The sequence below is a fragment of the Scyliorhinus torazame genome, chromosome 15 (genome assembly GCF_047496885.1).
Source record: "Scyliorhinus torazame isolate Kashiwa2021f chromosome 15, sScyTor2.1, whole genome shotgun sequence".
Taxonomy (NCBI): Eukaryota; Metazoa; Chordata; class Chondrichthyes; order Carcharhiniformes; family Scyliorhinidae; genus Scyliorhinus; species Scyliorhinus torazame.
Window position 1 is genome coordinate 16,724,257 of NC_092721.1, and position 23,391 is coordinate 16,747,647.

Here is a 23,391-nt window from a genome sequence, read left to right on the forward strand (position 1 = left end):
TGGGCTCCGCCCCTGGCTCCACCCCTTGAGGGGAGGTATAAAGAGCAGTCGCCCTGTAGGCGGCTCCCACTAACAGATCAGTCACAGGCAGGCAATATTCTAGTTGATTAAAGCCACAGTTTACTTCTACTCCTGGTTTCGTGTGAATTGATGGTCGCATCATCTCTCCAGATGTTGAACCTCTTAAAAGAAAAAAAAAAGAGTGGGCGGGGTTTATGCTGTCACTCTAATGGGGCGGGGCCTGATAGAACCGCCACCCAGCTCCACAAAGACTGGGGTGTTATCTTTAAAGGACACCCCCGATCAGAACTGAAGTGTAGCTCCCTGCTAACCCCATCCTCCACCATGGAGGTATTGTTCTGCACCCCCCAGACGATTATTGGGGGCTGCCACCCCCTCCACCCCATCACCACTGCAGCCGTATTACCGGCATTCCCCCCCCCCCCTCCTCCCAGTGTCCTCCCTCTTCCCATGCCGGCAAGTTCTCCCCACATTGCCCCCTCCACATAAATAGAACTCCCTCCCCTCTAAGGGGCACCCACGAGGGCCCAGACTGGTCCTGCGCGACGCAACATGGCGCAGGACTACTTGGGCCAGCGCGTAGGAAAGGGGGCCCCCAGCCAGAGAGTCCGGCCCACAGATTGGTGGGTCCCGATTGCGGGCCAGGCCACATCGGAGGCCCCCCCACCCCCCACCCGGGGTCGTACTCCCCCTCTCCTCCTCCACAGGCCGCCACCCGACCCTTCAACGCCGAGGTCCCGCCGGCTCAGAGCAGGCTAGAACGGCGCCGGCGGGACACGTTTTTTTTCTTACGGCCGCTCGGCCCATCCGGCCCGGAGAATCGGCGGGCCGGCTCTGCGGAGAATCGCGTGCCGGCGTCTGGGCGGCGTGGCCCGGTCACGGGGGTTCTCCGACCCGGCCCAGCACTGGGAGAATCCCGCCCTTGGTGTCTAAATTTGTCTGATAATGTTCCTATGAAGGACTCGGTGGACATTTCATTGTGTTGAAGGTGTTATAATGTATTATTGCTCTTGTTTAGACACCAACAGTAAAATATTAACCTCACCATTAAAAAAGTCAGTTTTCTTTCGTGATTTTAGCACCGATATTTTGTTGATGCGAGATCAAGTTGGAGAATTTTCCAAGCTACACTGTCATCAAGTGAGGCTCCAAGTTGGGAGCAGAATCCTGCAAAATAAAGACACGTATTTAGCTAATCCAATATTTGGCATCCGGTTATCTCCATTTGATTTATATAGGGCACATTAGCATTCTCCAGGGAGGATATCCAGATTTTTTCATTGGAAAAAAGCACCATATTTCTTTGGATAAGATCCGGTAGTTTTACATAAGTATATTATCTTGTTAATATTGCTCAATGTGTTGCAAAGATATATTCATGACTTTCCTTCAGGCTCTATAAAGTTATTCAGTGACCAGCCGATACCACAGACAGCTTTAGCTTCAAATTGGTCAAATGTGTCCTCAGACTCAATCCCTTCCATTCTAAATTGGCTTTTACCAGCTAGGTCTTTGATGGCACAGCTATGAGCTAGGGAGGGGAAACAGGCTGGGGCGCTTGGCTCATATAACACCCCTTGATGGACATATATTGGTATTAGGTGTATCATGGCAATCTCCCTTTAAGAAATGTTTATCTTCTCAAATGGCTGCAGTGATGTCATAGTGTGGGTGAAGCTGGGCAGTGGCTCTGAGTTTTACTTTCGGTTTAGATAGTTGGAAGCTGTATTCAGACTACAAGGATCTTGGAGCCTTGTGGGATTCTCCGACCCCCCGCCGGGTCGGAGAATCCCCGGGTGGGTGGCCGATTCCCGCCCCGACACTGGATGCCGTATTCTCCGGTGCCGTTTTTCGGGCGGGGGCGGGACTCACGCCACGCTGGTCGGGGACTGTTGGCAGCGGCCCTGCTAGCAATTCGCTGGGCCCCAATGGGCCCAGCGGCCATCCGCTTTTCGCCAATACCCCCGGTGTGGGTTACGCATGGTCCCCCATGGCGGGACCTGGCAGGTAAGTTGGCGGGGGCGGTCCCTGGGGGGGATCCGATCCTGGCGGGGGCTCCCAATGGTGGCCTGCCCCACGATCTGGGCCCACCGATCTGCGGACGGGCCTGTTCCGTGAGGACACCACTTCCTTCTGCTCCGGCCCCTGTAGGGCTCCGCCATGGCCGGCACGGAGAAGAGAACCACCTGCGCATGTGCCAAAATACGGCTGGTCTGCGCATTTGCGGAATCCCGCCGGTGGTTCCACGCATGAACGAGATCACGATGGCCGTTCCGCGCATGCGCAAACTCGCGCAGTCCCTTCGCCGCCGGTTGGAGCGGCGTCAACCCCTCCGGCATCCAGCTAGAATCCCGGCTTCTTTCTCTCTGCATGTTAAAAAGGTGTCTCCGGATCACTTGATAACTTCAAAGTAATGCCTGTGTTCTGCAAGGAATGCAAACCTACAGTTTTGTGGTAAAAGGGATTGTCTGATTTGTGGATGTTATTACTTGAGTGAAACAGTAAAGGCAAGTTATTAAGGGTTAAATATAGAGTACTGTAGCTGTGTGGAATATTCATGTTTGTAGTTGATAAAATGCTTACTGTGTGTGTTTATAAAATGTGAACTGAATTTGTAGAATAAAGCTTTGTTTTTGATTTAAAGTGCGTAAAGCCTGCGTTGCATATCAGCTGAAAAGTAGGCCCTTGTGCTCCTCCTAACGAAAATTTATAAACAGTTGTAGATCAGGTGAACTCCATGATACACTTTGGTGTTCTCTAAACCCTGGCCCATAACAGGTGAGAATCAGATCAGCCGGGGTCTAGCTGATTGCTCAGGCAGGCTTGAAGGGCTGAATGGCTTACTGCCATTTCTCAGCTCTTAGCTCAGGATTGATTGTGATGTGCCAGCATGCTGAAAACCTTATTAATAGCGGCGGTCAAGGTTTGCGTGCATGCACGGAAGCCTGAGGCGTTGGAACCACTGAAATGAGCAAATGCTTTTCAGAAGAGGGAAAGAGGAAAAACTCAGCCCGCTGATAATTGGCACTAGTTGAACCACACTTTTATTTTAACTTTCCGTTGTGCTCCAGTTAAAGCATTTATACAACCTTGTAATAAGCTCTTTAATCCCGACAGTTGGACCACAGTCAGTGCCCATTCTCACAAGCTGCTATTCTCAGAGTATAACTACAAGACTACAAAGTGGGCAGCACGGTAGCACAGTAATGAGCACTGTTGCTTCATGGAGCCAGGGTCCCAGGTTCGATTCCCGGCTTGGGTCGCTGTCTGTGCGGAGTCTGCACGTTCTCCCCATGTCTACGTGGGTTTCCTCTGGGTGCTCCGGTTTCCTCCCACAAATCCCGAAAGTCATGCTGTTAGATGAATTGGACATTCTGAATTCTCCCTCTGTGTACCCGAACAGGTGCCGGAATGTGGCGACGAGGGGATTTTCCACAGTAAAACTTCATCGCAGTGTCAATGTAAGCCGACTTGTGACAATAAAGATTATTATTATTAAGAACTTATCAAGAATAATGCCGGAAAGGAATTTGTTTGTAATAGCAAAATGCCGCACAGGTATTTGAAAAATAATTCATGTTTGTTTCTAATTGCTACCTATACATTTGAGAAGAAACTAGATGAGCACATGAGGGAGATAGGAATAGAAGGAGATGTTCATAGGGGGTGTTGAGAAGGGTGAGAGGAGGCTTATGTAAACCATGAGTGCTGCCATAGTCCAGTTGGGCCGAATGGCCTACCTCGAAGCTGTAAATTTTATATAATTGCATTTCAGCAAATAGACTTTTTAAATGATTTAGTTGAATCTTGATTTGTTAAGCCCTGGAAATCAGACCAGTGTGCTTGGCAGAAAAAAAAATCACAAAATTAAACTGATTTTTACACTTTCTAATTGGGAAGCTTTCTCGTTATATTTTCCAATCCGGTAGATTTGCTTTTCAATTACTATTTTACATTCGCAGATCTCCCTCAGAATTCCATCTGCAACATTAATTTTCCATTCATAACTAAGCAAGATTGTCTCTACTGCTATTAATAATTTAATTCCTTTCAGCAGCTTTTTCCTTTTCTTCAGTAATTCTCCCATATGTTTCTCTCGCTGCCTTTTTCGATGGAAGAGGAAACATCAGGTCATATTTGTGGTGCAGCCGAGCCCAAACTTCAGCAAGTTGGCCGTGGTGCTGCTGCAACTTGACGCACACACAGCTCGCCGAAACTTGGCCAAGTCACCTCCAGGTACCAGAGTGTGTGAGGTGGGTAACCTATGCCCACCTTGGATCCATTTGGGAGTCGATCCACAAATATGCTTGGTTGCAATGGTAGCAATAGCTGTATTTCCATGTTTTGGCACCAATCACTGTGGTAATGGAGACAGGATGCTATGTGCTTGCCATGACAGGGGCCAGATTTTTTGCAATGGGAATTTGTATTATTCCCTTATTATTGCTGCCTTATGGTTTCCAGATGTTGGACAGTGGAGATTTTATTTCAACACTTTCCCGTGCCAGAAGAGAGGGAGACAGCTCAAACGCACAAGTCCATATAGTTGACTGCATCTCCTGGATTTCTCCTTCATCGTCGTTCTTTGGCAACGACGCACACTTTTTGCATAATTCGAGAGTCCACTAATGGATAAAATGAATAATTTAAGATTCGGCAGGAGCACGTGTTATACGTGCTTTGGAAGTTCTATCTCCTGAACAGTTATTTAGAATAAAATTGATGCTAAATCGAGTGGTTACATGTTTGCAAATGTTGCCAAAAATACAATCACATGGTTTGGGTGAAGTGTATATATTCCTTTTATTCCTATCCATTCATGAAGGGTAAGTGAATTTTTTTAATATACTTTGAGGGCATTAGAACAGTTGGCTCATAGCACTTATCCAGGCTTTGAAAGGGAATCCTTTATGCTGCTGACAGCGGGTTATAGATGTGCTCTGATCTTAGCCTTGTACCTTATCATCTGCTTGATTGCAAGTGGTAAGCAACAGTATGTTTCATAAAGATGGCTCCCAGCAATGAACTTAATGAATACTGTGAAGGCAGCAATCCCTCTTAACACTCATTTTCACTTCCACAGTAGACCTGCCATGTTCTGCGATTTGCCTTTCAGCATTTTCTTCCTCATGGAGCCTTTTATGCTTTAAAATTCATTGCTGCACTGAATGCATTTACGAAACGAAAAGGACTGCCTAGAGGTGCCCAACATTTGCAAATTGATTTATCATGACCAGCATTCAAACATGGTAACTTAATTGGGGTATCATCAGTGGCCATTACTTGTGCAGTGTCTTTACCTTGGTAACATGCCATCTATGTGTGCACAACGATAGTGGCCTCATTCTAAAGATTTAGTAAGTCCAAAAAGTTTTTTTTTTAACGTGCTGTTGGCACAATCCTTCTTCCACATGGAAAAACACGTGAGCCTTCTTTATTAAAAGAGACTCTTTACGCAGACAGCCAAACAGGACTTAGGAAGCAATTCGTTTCCATGCTCGTTCGTGCGATGCTGCCTGTGATCGCATCATCGAAAACACCCCCAATATACAGAAAAAAGCACTTCAGAAGTAGAACAATAAATGGTCTTTGCAAAGCATCTCGACAGATTTGACAGTGTAGCAATAGTAATAATAATCACAAGTAGGCTTCAAATTAATAAATGTTTGGATAATCTATTAAAGGGGGAGGACTCACTCAGCCGGTGAATTGTCTTGTTTTTCGCTTAGTCACGTATTGACTCCCTTTTTGTTTGATTGGTAGTAGATTTTCTCATTGGTATTTTCTTACTCCGAGCGGTCTGCTCTGGTTTATTATTCCCTGTCTGCTTATTGGGTACACCTAGGGCAGCATGGCATGACTTTTCCAGTAAAGAATTGACGGTAAGTTAATTGCCCTGCAAGCTGACAGTCGCTGGGCATAGCATTCTCTACATGAAATATTTAAGCTAATGGGAAAGGGATTAAGATGTGCTTTACTCAGGAATAATCATCTATCCATAACTCTTTAAAGGATAATTATGTCATCTCAACCCAGTTGGGTTACGTGCATCAGGAGTGAGTATTTTTAATTAATGAGACAAGATATACGTAATTGTGAAAGCAATGAAATAGCGAGGAATCTAATGCAATTGTTATCTCCGTGAATTTCCTAATTAGTTGCTTTTGCTAGCCGCAATCCAAGGGTGAAACAGCATTTAAATGAAGACAGTTCAAATGTGAATCCTACCTGTACCTGATACAGATGACTGGTGGAAACTGCATGACGGAAAATAACTAATTTGATCTGGTAGGCTAATGTTTTACAAAAGGTGACATTACTGAGCAACAAAACGTTAGTCAGAACAAGGCAAATTCGAAAGAAGTGATTTCTGAGAAACATATGAATGAGTTGAAGGACAAGGGCTGGGAAATAGAGTTCGGCATATCTAATACAGAAATGTTTGAGGAGATTGCGCAGTTACAGATTGTACAGTCAGTCACTTGCCAGTACAGACATTGACTATTGCTGAAACGTGAGACATGTTGCTGAAGCTTTTCATTTTGCACTGATCAGGACAAACACAAGAACGCCAAATTTCAAGCAATCACAATTTATACTATGGGAGGAAAGAGTATTGATTGGTTGGCAAGTTGACTGCGATTGGTTGAGGCGTTGCCATTGAGAAAGTAACAGGGAACTATGGGCGCGATTCTCCGAGCCCCGCGCCGGGCCGGAGAATCGCCGCAACCGCACCATGACGCCCGACGCTGGGGTGCGGAGAATCCGGGGTGCAGAGAATCGGCGCCATTTGCGCCAGCGGGTTTCATGCGGCGCCCGCCGTGGGCCGCTGGAATCGGCGGGGCCGCTGATACTCCGGCCCGGATGGGCCGAGCGGCTGCACGGATACGACAGAGTCCCGCCGGCGCCGTTCACCCCTAGTCGCTGCCGGTGGGAACTCTGCGCGAAGGGTCGGGGGGGGGGGGATGGCCTGTGGGGCGGGGAAAAGCGCTCCTTCACGGGGCGGGGGGTCCTCCGATGGTGTCTGGCTCACAACCGGGGCCCACCAATCGGCGGACGGGCTTCCCCCCCCCACCAGGCCTACTTTGTTTCGCGGCCGGCCCCTGGTTGTTAGTGTAGCTATTCGTCGTATGTAGGCCATGTGTCCCAACAATTAGATGATCGAATCAAACAACATATTCCTTTGGTTGTTTGTGATAGAAATGATGCGGGCCAGTCTCAACCAGCCCATGCTTGCAATACCCAACACAAAATTGGTAGATGTGATTCCACGGTTGAGCAACAAGTGCTGAATAATTTCAAAAGCACGCTAATAGCTCACTGACAACCAATGTAAGATCATTAATATTTCCAGCATTTTCTGCTTTTATTTCCGATCTCTAGCACCTGCAGCATTTTGCTTTTGTATGAAAAAGGTCCTCCTTCTATCGATATTCTTTGGTTGTCCCTTCATTCTCAGTCTCTTTCCATGAGGTGATTATTCCAAAGCCATAAATTAAATAATGCGGAATTTTGTTTGCAGAAGACATACCTTCATCCCGCTGTGCTGCATCGGCCCTTGAAGGAATAATTACCAAAGACGCGATACAGCAGAGCAGCAAATCGTTCTCTGAGGGTAAATGGACATCAGGCACTGAACACTTACTGTCCACATAACATGTCCATAATTTATTTCTCAACGATCGTGGAGCCCAACGCTCCACTGAGGTTATCTTGAAACACAGCAACCATCCTGGAGATATTGCAATACCCATCTATTAAACATTGGGGAACACAATAATATAAGTGCAATTGAGAAACACTGCAAAAGGACTGAAATAACAAACTTGTTAACACAATTTTTGTAAAGTCATGAGTCAGCGTGTGATTAAATATAGATTTGATCGTGTTATAAATGAAATGTTGAAGCTACCTCTTAAAGCCGCTACAGAAAGGCTTCAGATGACGGAAGAGAGTAGTAATTTTATTACCCAAGCAATATTGAGAGGGATGTTGGTTTTGTACCACTGTGATGAGAAGGTGGAGGAATCAGTGGTGTAATGGTGCAGTGGCACCTTGAAGAGGCCCAGGCTAATGCTCTGGGGGCCTGGGTTCAAATCCTACCTCGGCAGCAGGTGGAATGCAAATTCACTCATTATAATCTGAAATTAGAAAGCTAGTCTCAGTAATGATGATCATGAAACTATCACCGATTGTCCTAAAAACCCATCTCGTTCACGAAAGTAATATCGAGAAGGAAATCAGCCTTGCTGACCCAGTCCAACGAATGTGCAACTGCAGGTCCACAGAACCATGGTTGACTCTTGACCACGATCTGAAATGGTCAAGCGAGCCACTCAATTCAAAGCCGTTTGAGGGATGGGTAACAAATACTGGCCTTGTCGGTGATGCCCACATCCCACGGCACAATAAAATAAAAACTGCCAAGAACACCAACCTGTTCCATCAGCTGTGCCCAAACCAATTGTAACATGTCTAATCCTTCCCATCGCTGCTTAGCCCTGCTCCCCCCAGTAAATTGGGAACAATTTGGTTCCAAGAATGTCAGATTTCACTCTTGTGGGCAGACTGGTGAAGCTAGTGCAGTTCTCTAGAGTGAAGAGAAGATTCGGGTGGAGTTCTAATAGAGGTGTTCAAATCATTAGGGGGCTGGGCAACAGAAACCATTCCAATCAGTGGGACATGTTGAGGAACAGAGGGCACCGATCTGTGGTGATTCGCAAAAGAACCTGAGGGGACAGGTGGCAAGACATTTCTTCGGCAGCAAGTGGTGAGGATCTGGAATGCACTGCCCGAGGGTCAGGTGGAAGCAGATTTAATTATGGGTGAATTCTCCGCCTCCCCAGTCGCATGTTTCTTGGCAGTGCACCGTCGCTGGCCAGTGGGATTTACCATTGCAGGCACCCCACGCACCGGGAAACCCGAGGGCGAGGGTGCGCTGCCGGCAATATGGAGAATCCCCCCGGCGGAGAATTCACCCCCGTGACTTTCAGAATGGAAATGGTAACAATTCGCAGAGAAATACATTGCAAGGGTTGCGGGGAGAAAGCTGGATAGTGGGACTAGCTGAGGAGCTGTTCTAGAGAGCTAGCACGGACATGGCAGGCCAAATGGCCTCCTTCTTTGCCACAACCATTCTATGCCTCCCAAACTGGAATATTGAGCAAAGCCCTTGCATCAGAATCGCAAGCCGACAGGGTTGTGCCAACCAATGAGCCGCTATTTATACCTGTTCTATCAGCACGGTGAGCAACAATTGGGCAAAGATTTAAATGATCATCAGCAACAGCAAAGTTCTGAAATCCACCCCCACTAAATTCTCAGCATCATCTGTCACCGGGGAAATAAATTAAAATGACCGTTATCATGACTGAGTGCGCCTTAATTCTTAGAAGGTGAATGGAACTGTCGAAGGGTTGAAGGACCCCGGGACAGAAAACAAACATTACGCAAGGTAGCAGCACTAAAGGCCTGACTGAAGTTTGAGCTAATAGAAATCCCATTCGATTGTATTGCTTCTTTGGGGCAACTTGCCCACAATTGGCCCACAAATGTAAAAGGTTGCGGAATTTCAAGCGGACGTTACAATGCAAATCAAATTCCCCAGTCTTATGTGGGAGGTTGAAAGACATTGAGCTGTAGCCAACGGGCTCCAAGATGTTCAGAGTTCCCAGGCGAGATTTTTATGGCATTTGCCCAGAAGTGCAAGGTTCTCAATGGCCAACTGCCCTGCATTGAGAACCATTCGATAATGATCGTTAAATTGTCAACTTTGGATGGTTCCACATGGGTTACATGAATAATTATCCAGAAAAGTTAGACAAGTTAAAACCTCTCTGGGTAACTTTTGTACAGACCCAGCAGACTCGCCCCACACCCCTACTTGTCGCACCAGGGGACCTTCCCTGCACCCAAGGGACTACACCCCCGATAGGAATTCCCAAACCCATGGGATTCCACTAGCCCCACAGGGAGTCTTCCCAGACCCCGCCAGGCCCAATTCTTACACCAATCCCTTCCCATGCCTGACCCGACCGACTGGAAACCTGAATGCCCTCGGCCCGACACCTTCCCTCCCTGAGATTCACCAACACCCACTCCCCCCCCATCTCAAGACCCAACCTCCCTCCTGACCTGCTCCGCTACACTCACCACCTCCAACAAGCCTTCTGAAACCGCCCCCCCTCCCCCCATGACCAACCTTTAACTCCCCGCCCCCAATTCATAGCCACTTATCTTATACATTTACTTTCTCCCTGGAGAAAATAAAGAGCTTTTCAAGTGCACAGGAAATTTTACTTACCTGCTGTAAAAGAGGGGGCATGATCTCCATCCCTTCGAGAGGTCTGCCCTTCAATACTAGACCCTGGGGACCTACTGCACTACTTGGATCTCGCCCGACCAGGTAAAAGAAAAACGAGGAATGGTGTGGCAATCCAACACTGATTGGCACTTCCAGTTAGTTCAGGCACAATGAGCTCAAGGTCAGCCCCATCCAATAATATGACCTCACCACCCCCCTGTCAGAATCGATCACCACAATGGCAAGTTTCCTTTCATCGCCCCTGTTTGTACGCCTCACAAGAAGTTTATTCAAGTCAAGCATTTTCTTTGAGACGTAACTATGCCAATTGGCACATTTTCTCAAAAACATCTATTTCCTAATTCACGAAAGAAACTGATGTCGCCCACCGATGTAACCAGTAATTGCTTCTGCATAGTTTTGTTTTAGTAATTTTCTGTAACTTCAGATCAACTTCGTCATGGGGATGGATGAGAAATTGATTTTCTTTTGTGATTGGTAGTAAAAGTAACAGGAGAACATTGGCTTCCTACTGCCTATGAAATAGGGCAGATTTTAACAGGGGATATTGGGGACGTGGTGTGTGACTGTTATTATCAAAGTGCAGCCATAAAATTGGACTACATTATGCCGCATTTGAATGGCTGCCAAAAAGCTAGTGAACAGAAAAGACAGAAAGCGAGGGAACTCATAAAAAAAAACCTTGAACACCTAACTATTGGAAGAGAGCCAAACTCCCTCAACAACAAACAACTGACCTTCAAGCGTTCACAGTCAAAAGAAAATTGAAAAAACATAGTAAAAAAAATTGTTTTGGGTGAATACAATGAACAATACCAACCTGTACAGTGAGCTATGGAGAAAGGAGATGGAATTTTAGGGCCCGATTGCAGTGGGGGCGGGGCTGTGAAATGTGGTGAGCCATTCAAAACTCCGTTGGCCTCTACGGAAATGGTTGATCCCACTTGCGAGAGGGGCCATGAATCTCCGCCCAAGGCCCATGTCTTTAAAAAGAAAAGTCAATACGCAGACACACAGCCACACACATCCATACTGAGGACACAGGAGTTGATTTCTGAGAGAATTTCCCATAAAACGTTGAAACAAAGACAATCCATACTATTAAGAAATTACACTGGATTGTCAGTATAATTTTTTTCAAATCAATACTTGTTTGAATAACCAAATTGTTTTTAAGGTGGAATCAAAATTGTATCTAATCTGAAATAGATTTGTCATGTCAGAATGTATGTTAATTACCATCTATTCTATGATATCGCATTCATTACCATCATGTAATCTATAATTGATTCTTATAATAAATATTCATCTGCAAGTTTTAAATCCTTGCAGTCTCACACGTATATCCAAATGAACCAACATGTCGGGTAGAATTTTCCAGACCCGCTCTCCCAGAGACTGGAATTTCCTGCCCGAGGATATTGGACCTATCAATGGTCCGTCAAATTTTCTGTTCGACCAGCGACGATTCCCACAATGGGCGGGCTTGGGAAATCATAATTTTGCTGGTTTGAAAACTCCTTGGAGTGGGGACAGTCGGGACCCAGTCTGTCGCTGACTAGGTTCCTTTAATGATCTGGAATTCATCACAATTGAGGTGTTGAGCTTGCAATTAGTTTGACTGGGTAGGTTTACCCTATCCGGGAGTGAAGATAGTAAAACCATTAATATGATAACCCTGTTCATCTGTGTTAATAGAACTGCACCAGGTTTCTAATCTGAAATGTATCAAGGAAAAGAACGGTCTCAGAAAATATTACATTCTAAATTGAAAATGCCAATAAAAATAACAATAATTATTATCTTTATTATTAGCACAAGTAGGCTCACATTAACACTACAATGAAGTTACTGTGAAAAGCCCCCAGTTGCCACATTCTGGTGCCTGTTCAGGTACACGGAGGGAGAATTCAGAATATTTATTAAAAAAAAGAAAATATTACATCCCAACATGCATAACTGCATTGTTTATATTAGCTGATTCGCAAATGAGCATGAGCAGAAAATGGGCAATAAAAATTGCTTTTGCGCAATTTGCACAATCAGTGTCCCTGTTTTGGTGGCAGTCGGCTACTTTGAAGGTTAATAATTTAACTTTAAACTAGGACAAGCACTTCAAAGTCCAATAAGTTTCAGAAAAATGGGAGTTGCAAAGTTTTTTAAAAATTTCACGGGACACAAATGTTACTGGCTATGCCAGCATTTATTGCCTGTACATAGATTATCATAGAATTTACAGTGCAGAAGGAGGCCATTCGGCCCATCGAGTCTGCACCGGCTCTTGGAAAGAGCACCCTACCCAAGGTCAACACCTCCACCCTATCCCCATAACCCAGTAACCCCACCCAACACTAAGGGCAATTTTGGTTGAGGGCAATTTATCATGGCCGATCCACCTAACCTGCACATCTTTGTGGGAGGATACCGGAGCACCCGGAGGAAACCCACGCACACACGGGGAGGATGTGCAGACTACGCACAGGCAGTGACCCAAGCCAGAATTGAACCTGGGACCCTGGAGCTGTGAAGCAATTGTGCTATCCACAATGCTACTGTGCTGCCCCTTTTTTTTTCTGAAGAAAAATCCAGGGCCCTCATAACGGCCCTCCATTTCAGAGGGCATTTATTTGGGAGTCAATGACATTGCTATGGATCTGGAGTCACATGTAGGCCAGACCAGGTAAGGGTGGTAGATTTCCTTCCCTAAAGGGCATTTGTGAACCAGATGGGTCTTTAACGACAATCGATTCATTAGTTTTTCAATTCCAGACTTTTATTGAATTCTAGTTTTACCATCTGCTCGGGATTTGAACCCATGTCCCTAGATCTTGCTTTGGGCCTCTGGACTACTCGTCCAATGACAATAACATTGCACCGCTGCCTCCCCTGTGTTACATTCACAAATAAGTAAAGTATATTTGTTCAGGACAGGACATCTTAAATCCTGCTGCACCTTTTTGTGCAGCTCAAGGATCATCCGTTTAGTGGATGAAAGTAACACATGTAAGTTAGTCTAGTAAAATTGAAAAACGCCAATAAAAACATTTTTTAAAAGCGAGTCTAGTTTAGAAATAGAACTGTACAGTACAGTACAGGCCCTTCGGCCCACGATGTTGTGCCGAACTAGTCTGAAACTAAGATCAAATCAAACTACTCCCAATCATTAGCTGTTTAAAGGGGCTGTTTAGCACATGGCTAAATCGCTGGCTTTGAAGGCAGGCCAGCAGCATGGTTCAATTCCCGTAACAGCCTCCCCAAACAGGTGCCAGAATATGGCGACTAGGGGCTTTTCACAGTAACTTCATTTGGAACCTACTTGTGACAATAAGTGATTTTCATTTCATTCTAGTGCACTCCATATGCCTGTCCAATAACCGCTTGAAAGTTCCTAAAGTGTCCGACTCCACTACCATAGCTGGGAGTGCGTTCCATGCCCCAACCACTTTCTGAGTAAAGAATCTACCTCTGACATCCATCCTATATCTTCCACCATGAACCTTATAGTTATGCCCCCTTGTAACAGCTACATCCACCCGAGGAAAAAGTCGCTGAACGTCCACTATATCTATCCCTCTCATCATCTTATGCACCTTAATTAAGTCACCTCTCATCCTCCTTCGCTCCAATGAGAAAAGCCCTAGCTCCCTCAACCTTTCCTCAGAAGACCTACCTTCCAACCCAGGCAGCATCCTGGTAAATCTCCTATGCACCCTTTCCAATGCTTCCACATCCTTCCTATAATGGTGACCAGAACTGCACACAATACTCCAAATGTGGTCTAACCAAGGTCTTGTACAGTTGCAGCATAACCTCACGTCTCTTAAACTCAATCCCCTTGTTAATAAATGCTAACACACTGTAGGCTTTCTTCACGGCTCTATCCACTTGGGTGCCAACTTTCAGAAATCTATGGACATGAACTCAGAGATCTCTCTGCTCCTCCACATTCTTCAGAATCCTGCCGTTAACCCTGTAATCCGCATTCAAATTTGTCCTACCAAAATGAATCACCTCACACTTATCAGGGTTAAACTCTATCTGCCATTTTTCGGCCCAGCTCTGCATCCTATCAATGTCTCTTTGCAGCCTACAACAACCCGCCACATTATCCACTACTCCACCAATCTTGGTGTCATCAGCAAATTTACTAACCCAACCTTCAACTCCATCATCCAAGTCATTGATAAAAATCACAAATAGCAGAGGACCCAGCACTGATCCCTGTGGTACACCGCTGGTGACTGGGCTCCAGGATGAAAATTTACCATCTACCACCACCCTCTGTCTTCTATGTGATAGCCAGTTACTGATCCAATCGGCCAAATTTCCCTCTATGCCATGCTTCCTTACTTTTGGGGACCATAGGGCACCTTATCAAAGGTTATCTATTGCGTATATGTCCCGCAAAAATGTGCTTTTAACCTCCATAATCCTTCAACCAATACTTATTATATTTATACCCTTCAAGCAAATTGATGTCTGTGTTTCTTCCTCTTTGTGTATGAACATTTCATATTGGTCTGCTGCAGATAATCCTTTGAGAAATGCTACCTGGATATTGGCCCATTTCACAGGCACTGGATAGACTACCAGGGCTCTGGTATCAACCGTTGGAACATTGGGGATTCTTCAACTGGAAGCCAAAATTCTTCAGGGTTCTTGATAGCGCAGCTAGAGAGAAACTGCTTACATGTGTGGAAGGATCAGGAACCAGGGTTAAGGGTGAGTGACAAAAGAAGCAACAGCGACATGAGGAAAAACCTTTTTGAACATCGAGTGGTTTGGGTCTGGAATGCTCCAAGGGCATGGTGGAGACGGACTCCATTGAACTCTTCAAATAAGAATTGGAGAATTATCTCAAGAAAAAACAATTGCAGGACTCTGGGAAAGAGGAGGGCGTCTGAGGAGGTGATTTGCTCTTCAGGACAACCACCTTAGACCAGACAGGCTGAACAGCCTCCTATTGCGCTGGAACCATTCTTTGATTCTTTAAAGGTTCCTGACCATCAAATTGGGTAAGGTCAAACAGGAGGCATTGTTTGTGAGCTAGAAAGAGCATCAGGTGCCCTTGCCCCTCAATATAGGACCCAACTGCCTTTATAACACCCTTTATGGTTTTCCACATAGTTTTTCCAAACTTCTCCCAACCTGACCCCTGACCACCACCCCCAATCTACCAATTTGTCCTGACTCAGTCAGTATAGTCCCAAACAGGAAAAGTCGTGACAACCCACCAACGCCCGCACCCCCGCCCGCCCACACACCCCTGAACCACCCACACATCTAACCCATCCACCCTTTCCAGTTTATGCTCCAACAAAGGGCATCAATCCCCAACCAAGGCGTTGACCTCCAGCCCTTGGCCCCCGCCTTGATCCATGATATGATGCTTGGCAACACCCACCCCTGAGGGTCATCATGAAGCTCCGCTGATGGGCGCTTCACACTTCAACAACAATATTGTGAAAGTCCAGTGTCAGAACGACCTTGATGCTCATCATTCAGGAATATGGAGGAGGCATATGGTATTATCTATGGCTTCCCTCATGTGTGTCAAAATGGTATTGGCCCAATCGCGGGGCTATCATAAGAATTACAGCACAATAAATGTCAACTTGTGAAGAAAATGAAACCTTGCTCCATTTATAGCCGCAAGACATCACAATGGACTTTATAACCAACAAAGTTCTTTTGAAGTGAAGTCACTGTTGTGATTTAACAAATGTGATAGTCAATTTATACACAGCAAGGTTTCATAAACCATCATGTGGTGATGATCAAATAAGCTGTTTTGGTGCTGGGTGGATAAGGATTGACCAGTACACAAGACGCACATGCCTAATCTTCTTCAGAATGGTGTCACGGGTGTATTTAACACCATCCTGCCAGTGGGTTTGGAGTTTGGCAGAAGGTGCCTCATTAAAACCAATGGACAACTTGCCTGCTGCCTACCCACTTGCTCCTGCCCCCACTGAAATTAGACCAGGGGTGGGGATGTCCCTTGGAACATAGAACATTACAGCGCAGTACAGGCCCTTCGGCCCTCGATATTGTCAGTCAGTTAATTCAGGCCCTTAAGTGGGCAATTAAGTGTCTCATGAGGCCGCTGTTGGGATTGAACTGGGGGCAGGAGAGGTCCGCCGATGTGCTCAACTTGGCAGGTTTCCCTGCTTGGGCTTCTTCTTTAAGCAGCCCCTGCGGCCCATTGGTGGGCTCACCAAAGATATCCCCTCCCCTTCACTGCCCCCTGCCCCCATTGGACTCTCAAACACAAACCTTCCCCACCCTTACCTGTCCCTTAGGGGCCTCCAGGAAATGCTGCAGGGCAGCCAGTGTTGACATCAATGGGTTGTCCCCTGACCATTAAGACCAAGGGTTGAGGAATCTGGTGCCTTATATATTCCAGCCCACAGGATGTTTCACACCCAACCAAAACAGCAGCTGGGCCCTTAGTTTATCATTCCCTCTGAATGCCATTGTGTCACCGTTGTTAGGTTCCTGGCCCAATCCCTTGTTTTGGATATGCTCTGGTTAGACGTGAGTAACTTTTTGTTTAAAGTAGATAAAGTTTGAGATGCAAGGTGCTTTCTCAGAGAATAAATGCACAAGTTCCACTGTTTTTGAACAAACAAAATAAACTTTACTATGCAAGGTCAGAAAGATTAAAAAAATGATATCTACCTTACACTTCAACATTCAGGGTTAACACAAGGTACACATGTAATAACAGGCCAATTGTGTCTGAATACGTCACACTGTATAATAAATGGAAAATGCAACCAAGACAGATCCCATGGATTTCACAGCACCCCACCCAGATGTCAGCAGACATTGAGTCAACAAATTTAATTGAAACTCACCCTCTCTCTCGTGAGGGAGCCAAGTCTTCACCTTCAAAGATCTTGCCTTGGAATTAGCTCCAAAGGTCATTCCAACTCGGACTGCCTCAATGACTGCCCACCTCGCAGGTTTTAGGTCTCACCTCCCAAAGTTTCATTCCTCAAGATTCCCGGGTCTGCACTCCGGCATTAACTCGAGCTCAGTTTCAGCCCTTCAGCCACACCAAGCGGAACACTACTTCCCCAAGATCACCAGCCTTCTGCCACCTTCTCAGATCTCCAGGGATTCCCCTGAGCCCTCACTACTTGAAGCCTACTAACCGGAGCACTTTTACTGTTTGGAGCCTGTTTATTTGCTCCGCTTCCTGGTGGTTCCTACCAGAGGTCTCCGCCTCCCGATGATGACTCCTTCCTCGTTTTTCTGTCACCTCGCCCTGCCCCTCTCCCCGGGTTTCCTATTTGGTATTTCTCCTTCCCGCTGTTGGGATCTCGTCTCCGTTTTGACAAGGTACACCTGGATCACATGATCAGGGTTTTCGCAACCTTTGTCTTTTTCACACAAGCACAGACCCTTGTTCTTGACCCAAAGGACTCCAAATGCCGGGCTGCATGTGCACCGCCTGATCCCAGTCTGCAATTGTGCAGGAACTCCCATGGCATGCTGGGACCTGTAGTTCTCAGCCCCTCTGCTGGGTGATAAGGTAAGTTGGAATTCCTAACATCACATAGATTGTTATTGGTCATGTATTAGGGAAATGGCAAAAAGGAGTGTTCCTTTACCCATTGTTTGTATCAACATGACATAACTATTGATAGAGAATGAGTTTGTGAATTGCATTTATCCTGCATTTATGTCTTGGCCACTGTTCAACACTCAATCAATGTCAGTAAAAGCAGAGAGTTTGCCTTGAGCAAATTGGCTCTGTATATCTTGGCATTATCACAGTCACTACTCAAAACAACTTCATTGACTGTCAAACACTTGAGGATAGCCAGAGGTTGTCAAAGGCGCTAAATAAATGCAAGTCATTCCTTTTGTTCATTCCTCAATTAGCCACTGGAGGAAATAAGCTCTCACGGGTACCAAGCCCAGCACAGCACCGGGATGTTACAGAAGCATACAAAATGTGTCTCAAGATCCTGTATTTGCTGGACTTGCTCAGATGTTTTAAACACTGCAGAAAAATCATCCAGAAAAGCGGTGGCAAAGTCTTTGAGAAATAGCAAGACAAATATTCAATTCAATTTATAACTGATGCATATGGAAATTGAACTTTTAGTTCAATATTTAAACAGCTTCAGTTGTCAATCCCAAGGGGCATTGCTGAATGTTAGAATCAACTCAGAAATGTGACTTCATTTTCTTCTTAATGCAGCAATATCCAAGTCTTAATCATACCAAAAGTTTAGGCCGCAAATTTTGGTCGCGTGCGTGGATTTATCAGGCACAACCTCGCCTCCCAACTCCACACAGTGGCGGCAGGAAGTGCATGCACCAGGTGTGTGCCATCCTCCTCATTGGATGAAGACTAACAAGGCAAATCCTTTAGCCACACCCGATATAGGCCTTAGGTCCTGTGTATGTACAAGAGGCCTTCACCTCCTTGGGTCCCTGCATGGTACAACATTGGTTTGCCCTATTTGCTGGCTGCATTCAGGGGAACAGGCCTTATAGATACTCTGCTACCTCTGAATGTGGAGCCCATACAAATGCACACTCCTGGTTGCCATCGCTCCAGCTCTCATTCCCGCAGCTCCACCCCGGACCACACGTGATCCAATCTCTAAACTATTTGTTATTAAATTGAGCGCTGATTAATGTAGTGTGTTGCCCATGAGTCACCAATTAATGGGATTGACATTAGAGAGAGGAAGTTAGCCATGGTGAACAAAGCCACATCTCTAATCTAAGCCAAACAGCTGTGCACAGATGCCAACAAGACTTGGATGCAATTTTTTCCAGATGAAGAAATGCTATCAGCCCTCCCATGTAAAACCGGAGTCAACATGATAAAGCAGCACAATTCACAAGATAGCCACAGTCATAGATGACACCCACAAGGACATGCGACTTCTCTTTGTTACGGTACATCAATAGGAAAGGAAATTATCAGTCAATGCACTGAATAGTGATAGTAATAAATGTAAGCCATTTTAGCACAGAGTGGGAGGACGTGTTGATAAATGGGTAACATACTTAGCACATTGCATTCTTGAAAGGTGTAGCTAATGCTTCTTGCCTTTGAAGACTTGGTAAGGTAATTGAACTCTTTCCTGCACTGAATTGTCATGGCTAGTGCTATATCTTTGGTGTTTACTGCCATGGCCACCTCATTCCATTGCTGAATTTGGCATCTGCGTTGCTTGGGTTAAAAGAGTGCATTGATGTCTAACTCTGAGGGAAGCACTGCATCATCAGAGAATCTGGAAGTGTATTATCCTCCAACAGAACTCAAAAGATATGGCAATTTGTTCAATTATTATTTTCAAAAATCTCTCTGCTGTCCCGGAAATCTGATGCATGCCTTTTATTCCTGGCTGGAGGAATGGGGCGGGTGGACAGGAGAACATTACTACAGTTGTTTTACCTGAGCTTTACACTGAATCGGTTAAATTAGGGCAAAAATGCGGCACCACTTGGAGAGGTGAAGGCTTCATTTAAATGTTGTCCAATTTCCTGTTCCTGCCAATCTATCAGCTGCCAATGAGCAGCGACAGTAATAATAATCTTTATTATTGTCACAAGTAGGATTATATTAACACTGCAATGAAGTTACCGTGAAAAGCCCCTAGTCACCACACTCCGACACCTGTTCGGGTACACTGGGAGAGAATTCGGAATGTCCAGTTCACCTAACAAGCACGTCTTTCGGGACTTGTGGGAGGAAACCGGAGCACCCGGAGGAAACCCACGCAGACACGGGGAGGACGTGCAGATGCTGACCGAAGCCGGGAATCGAACCCGGGTTCGAACAATCGAACCTGGCCACACAAAGCAATAGTGCTAACCGCTGTGCTACTGTGTCGCTGCCAGTCATGTAACCTTAACCAAATCAGATGCGTGCAATAATATTCGGTGCCCTTTTGCTGAAGTCATTGATCGCACAATCCAGCTGCCGCCAATGGTGTATCTGTTTCCGTCAACATTTCACATTCAGCCAGACACCTTCTTCTCCAGCCCCGATGAAGATGATTAATTGCCCTGGGCATCATAATGGGAGATTTAGGAACAAGTGGGAGAATCCAAACGCAGATTCCCGTACCAGCCTCCCCGAATAGGCACCAAAATATGGTGACTAGGGGCTTTTCACAGTAACTTCATTGAAGCCTACTTGTGACAATAAGCGATTTTCATTTCATTCATTTTCATTCTAGCCCCATCATCTTTTGAGGGCTGAATGGCTTTTTCCTCATCCCTGACGTTACCATAGAAAAAAAAGATCAATTGGTCCCTCGGTCTATTTTTCACTGGTGTGTAAAAAAATGTAGCGTAAATGTAATTGGGAGTGATATAATACATCTGTAAAGCAACCACTATTCCCTTAAGTGTTATCACAATAGATTGAATGTCATTTCTATCTTTCCAGCTGCGTGCTAACTTTTGTTTTAGAAGTCCACTGTAAAAAATCGATTCAGTATATTGAGCAAACCTAAAATTATGCACACAACAGCAGACCTTGCCTTTTAATATCGGACAATGTCATCAGGCTATGTGTCATCCCCTGCTGTAGCATCGGTCTTGACGATAAGAGATTAATTGATGGGACTGTGCAGTAAGGTCACGGGCACCCTCACTTTTTTTCGCTCTGACCTTTCCTTTTACACACTGCGTTCCCCACAGGGATGCTTCAATCACAAACAATCCCTGATCCTTTCCACTCCATGTTGACTGCAGGCCTGTCTCTCTCTCTCTCTCTCTCTGTCTCTCTCCGATACAGATATGGACAAAATGTCACGGCAACACGATGGAGAGAAGGGAGGGAGATCAAACCGCTTATCTCCACGTACCATCTGCCAGGGGTGTTTGTTTTCATCTCTCTCACTTCAGCTGCCCATCAGTGTCAATCAATTTTAGCTGCAGGAAGTCAGGGAGCTTGCTATTGATTTAATGTAGGCGAGATCAGATAAAACTCAATTATGTAATCGTCGCTCAGGGAGCCAAGGGTAGGAGAGACAAGAAGACCGAAAGGTTCGCAGGTGAAAATGCGAGGTTGATGGACAAGTTGCCTGCCCCAAATGATTATCATGCAATTATGTAAATTATTCACTTCACTCCATTCGGCCAAAGGACAAAATGTGTAATATAGATGCAGAGGTTTTTTTTTCTCTCTCCTGAAGAAAATCGATATTCTTCCAACCCAGAGTTGCTTCGCCGTGCAATGGGTTTAATGCAAAGGGACACACCAAAATGTGCCTTTCAACTTTGAATCACACTGTGCACTGACCGTGTGTCGTAATAGAGAAATGGTGTCAAAGGGCAAGGCGCACTCAAACCGTGGTGTGAAAATAAAGGACAAGAGTGTTTGTGATAGACACAGCCAGGAAAATGGGGGAGGCAATCAGTATTGATATCGGTGCAAAGGATTGATTTTCTTTTTGAGCATGGAGAGCGTAAGCCCCCAATTTTTAAAATGTGGAAATGGAAGCTAAACTCCTGCTTGGTTGCTGGCACCTGATTCTGAATGCAAGCTAGTTGCTAATTGTAATGGGAGAAAACTCGGAGAAGATATTTGATTCTTAGCAGAATGTTGTGATGTCCAATTGCATTGATATTGACAGCAGCGTTCCGTGAAATTTTGTTAGACTGACAAAAATTATTTGGGCTATTTAAAAGTTTGAAGCCACAAATTTGTCAGACATGGTGGTTCGTGCCCCTGATCCCAGGTGTGGCAGTCGTGCCAAAATGCATGACCTCACATTTCTCTGTATTAGATTCCATCTGGCATTTCTCTATCTATTCTGCTCACCTATCTATGTCTAGTTGGAGGAAATTCATATTCGCCTCACTGTTCCTCACTCTCTAAGTTTGAAATCAATGGCAAATTTAGAAATTTTACTCGGTATTCCAAGATTATAGAATCATAGAATTTGCAGTGCAGAAGGAGGCCATTCAGCCCATCGAGTCTGCATCGGCCCTTGGAAAGAACACCCTACATAAGCCCACACCTCCACCCCATCCCTGTAACTCCACCTAACCTTTTTGAACACTAAGGGCAATTTAGCATGGCCAACCTACCTAACCTGCATATTTTTCATAGAACTTACAGTGCAGGAGGCCATTTGGCCCATCGGGTCTGCACCGGCTCTTGGAAAGAGCACCCTACCCAAGGTCAACACCTCCACCCTATCCCCATAACCCAGTAACCCCACCCAACACTAAGGGCAATTTTGGACACTAAGGGCAATTTATCACGGCCAATCCACCTAACCTGCACATCTTTGGACTGTGGGAGGAAATCGGAGCACCTGGAGGAAACCCATGCACACACGGGGAGGATGTGCAGACTCCGCACAGACAGTGACCCAAGCCAGAATCGAACCTGGGACCCTGGAGCTGTGAAGCAACAGTGCGAACCACTGTGCCACCGTGCCGCCCAGTCATTAATCGTTACCTAAAAGAACTGTTGTTCTAGCAGTGACCTTTGTAAAAAAAATTATTGTCTGCTACCCTCCATTCCGGAAAACAGACTGGTTTCTGATTCCAGATTACTATCCAGTGATCCTGTTTGGACCTCAATGGGAAGATATGAGAGTTTGGCCATGTTGTCTTCTATAGTTGAATAACTGGCTGCCATTCACTGCTTCTCTACCATTCTCCTGCAACAATGCTCGGGAGAGCTCAGCAGCATTAATAACAAAGCCATTGCCAGCCCGTCCGCTGCATCAGCCTTCCACTTGCTCCACTACCAGCGCACTGTGGCTGAAGTGCGTAGAGAAGCGCCCCAGCAATGGACCAAGGCTTTGCCGACAACACCACCCAAACCTGCACAAAGAGCAGGCGGATGTGAAGACCACCAACTTTAACTTTACCACCAAGTCGCAAACCACCCCCACTTGGAAATATATCACCATCCCTTCATTGTCGCTGGGCTCGCTGCCTGTGGATTTACCTATACCACATGGACAGCAGTGATTCAAGAAGAAAGGTCAACCTTCTCAAGGACAAAGATAGGTTGAGCCATGAATTCCAGTGTTACCAGTGATGCC

General features: G+C 45.7%; 3 long non-coding RNA genes across 3 annotated transcripts in view; 1 reads left to right on the plus strand and 2 right to left on the minus strand.

Moving 5' to 3' along the window:
• LOC140391535 (uncharacterized) overlaps nucleotides 1-1,189 on the minus strand; it is a 56,612-nt gene extending 55,423 nt beyond the window's left edge. Inside the window, exon 1 of the long non-coding RNA XR_011935103.1 lies at nucleotides 1,067-1,189. This is a non-coding gene — a long non-coding RNA (uncharacterized lncRNA). The remainder of the gene's footprint in view (nucleotides 1-1,066) is intronic.
• The window catches only part of LOC140391363 (uncharacterized), a 96,576-nt gene extending 79,029 nt beyond the window's left edge, over nucleotides 1-17,547 (minus strand). Inside the window, exon 1 of the long non-coding RNA XR_011935007.1 lies at nucleotides 17,206-17,547. This is a non-coding gene — a long non-coding RNA (uncharacterized lncRNA). The remainder of the gene's footprint in view (nucleotides 1-17,205) is intronic.
• Nucleotides 4,809-23,391, plus strand: part of LOC140391536 (uncharacterized) — a 39,689-nt gene continuing 21,106 nt past the window's right edge. The window contains exon 1 of the long non-coding RNA XR_011935104.1: nucleotides 4,809-4,847. This is a non-coding gene — a long non-coding RNA (uncharacterized lncRNA). The remainder of the gene's footprint in view (nucleotides 4,848-23,391) is intronic.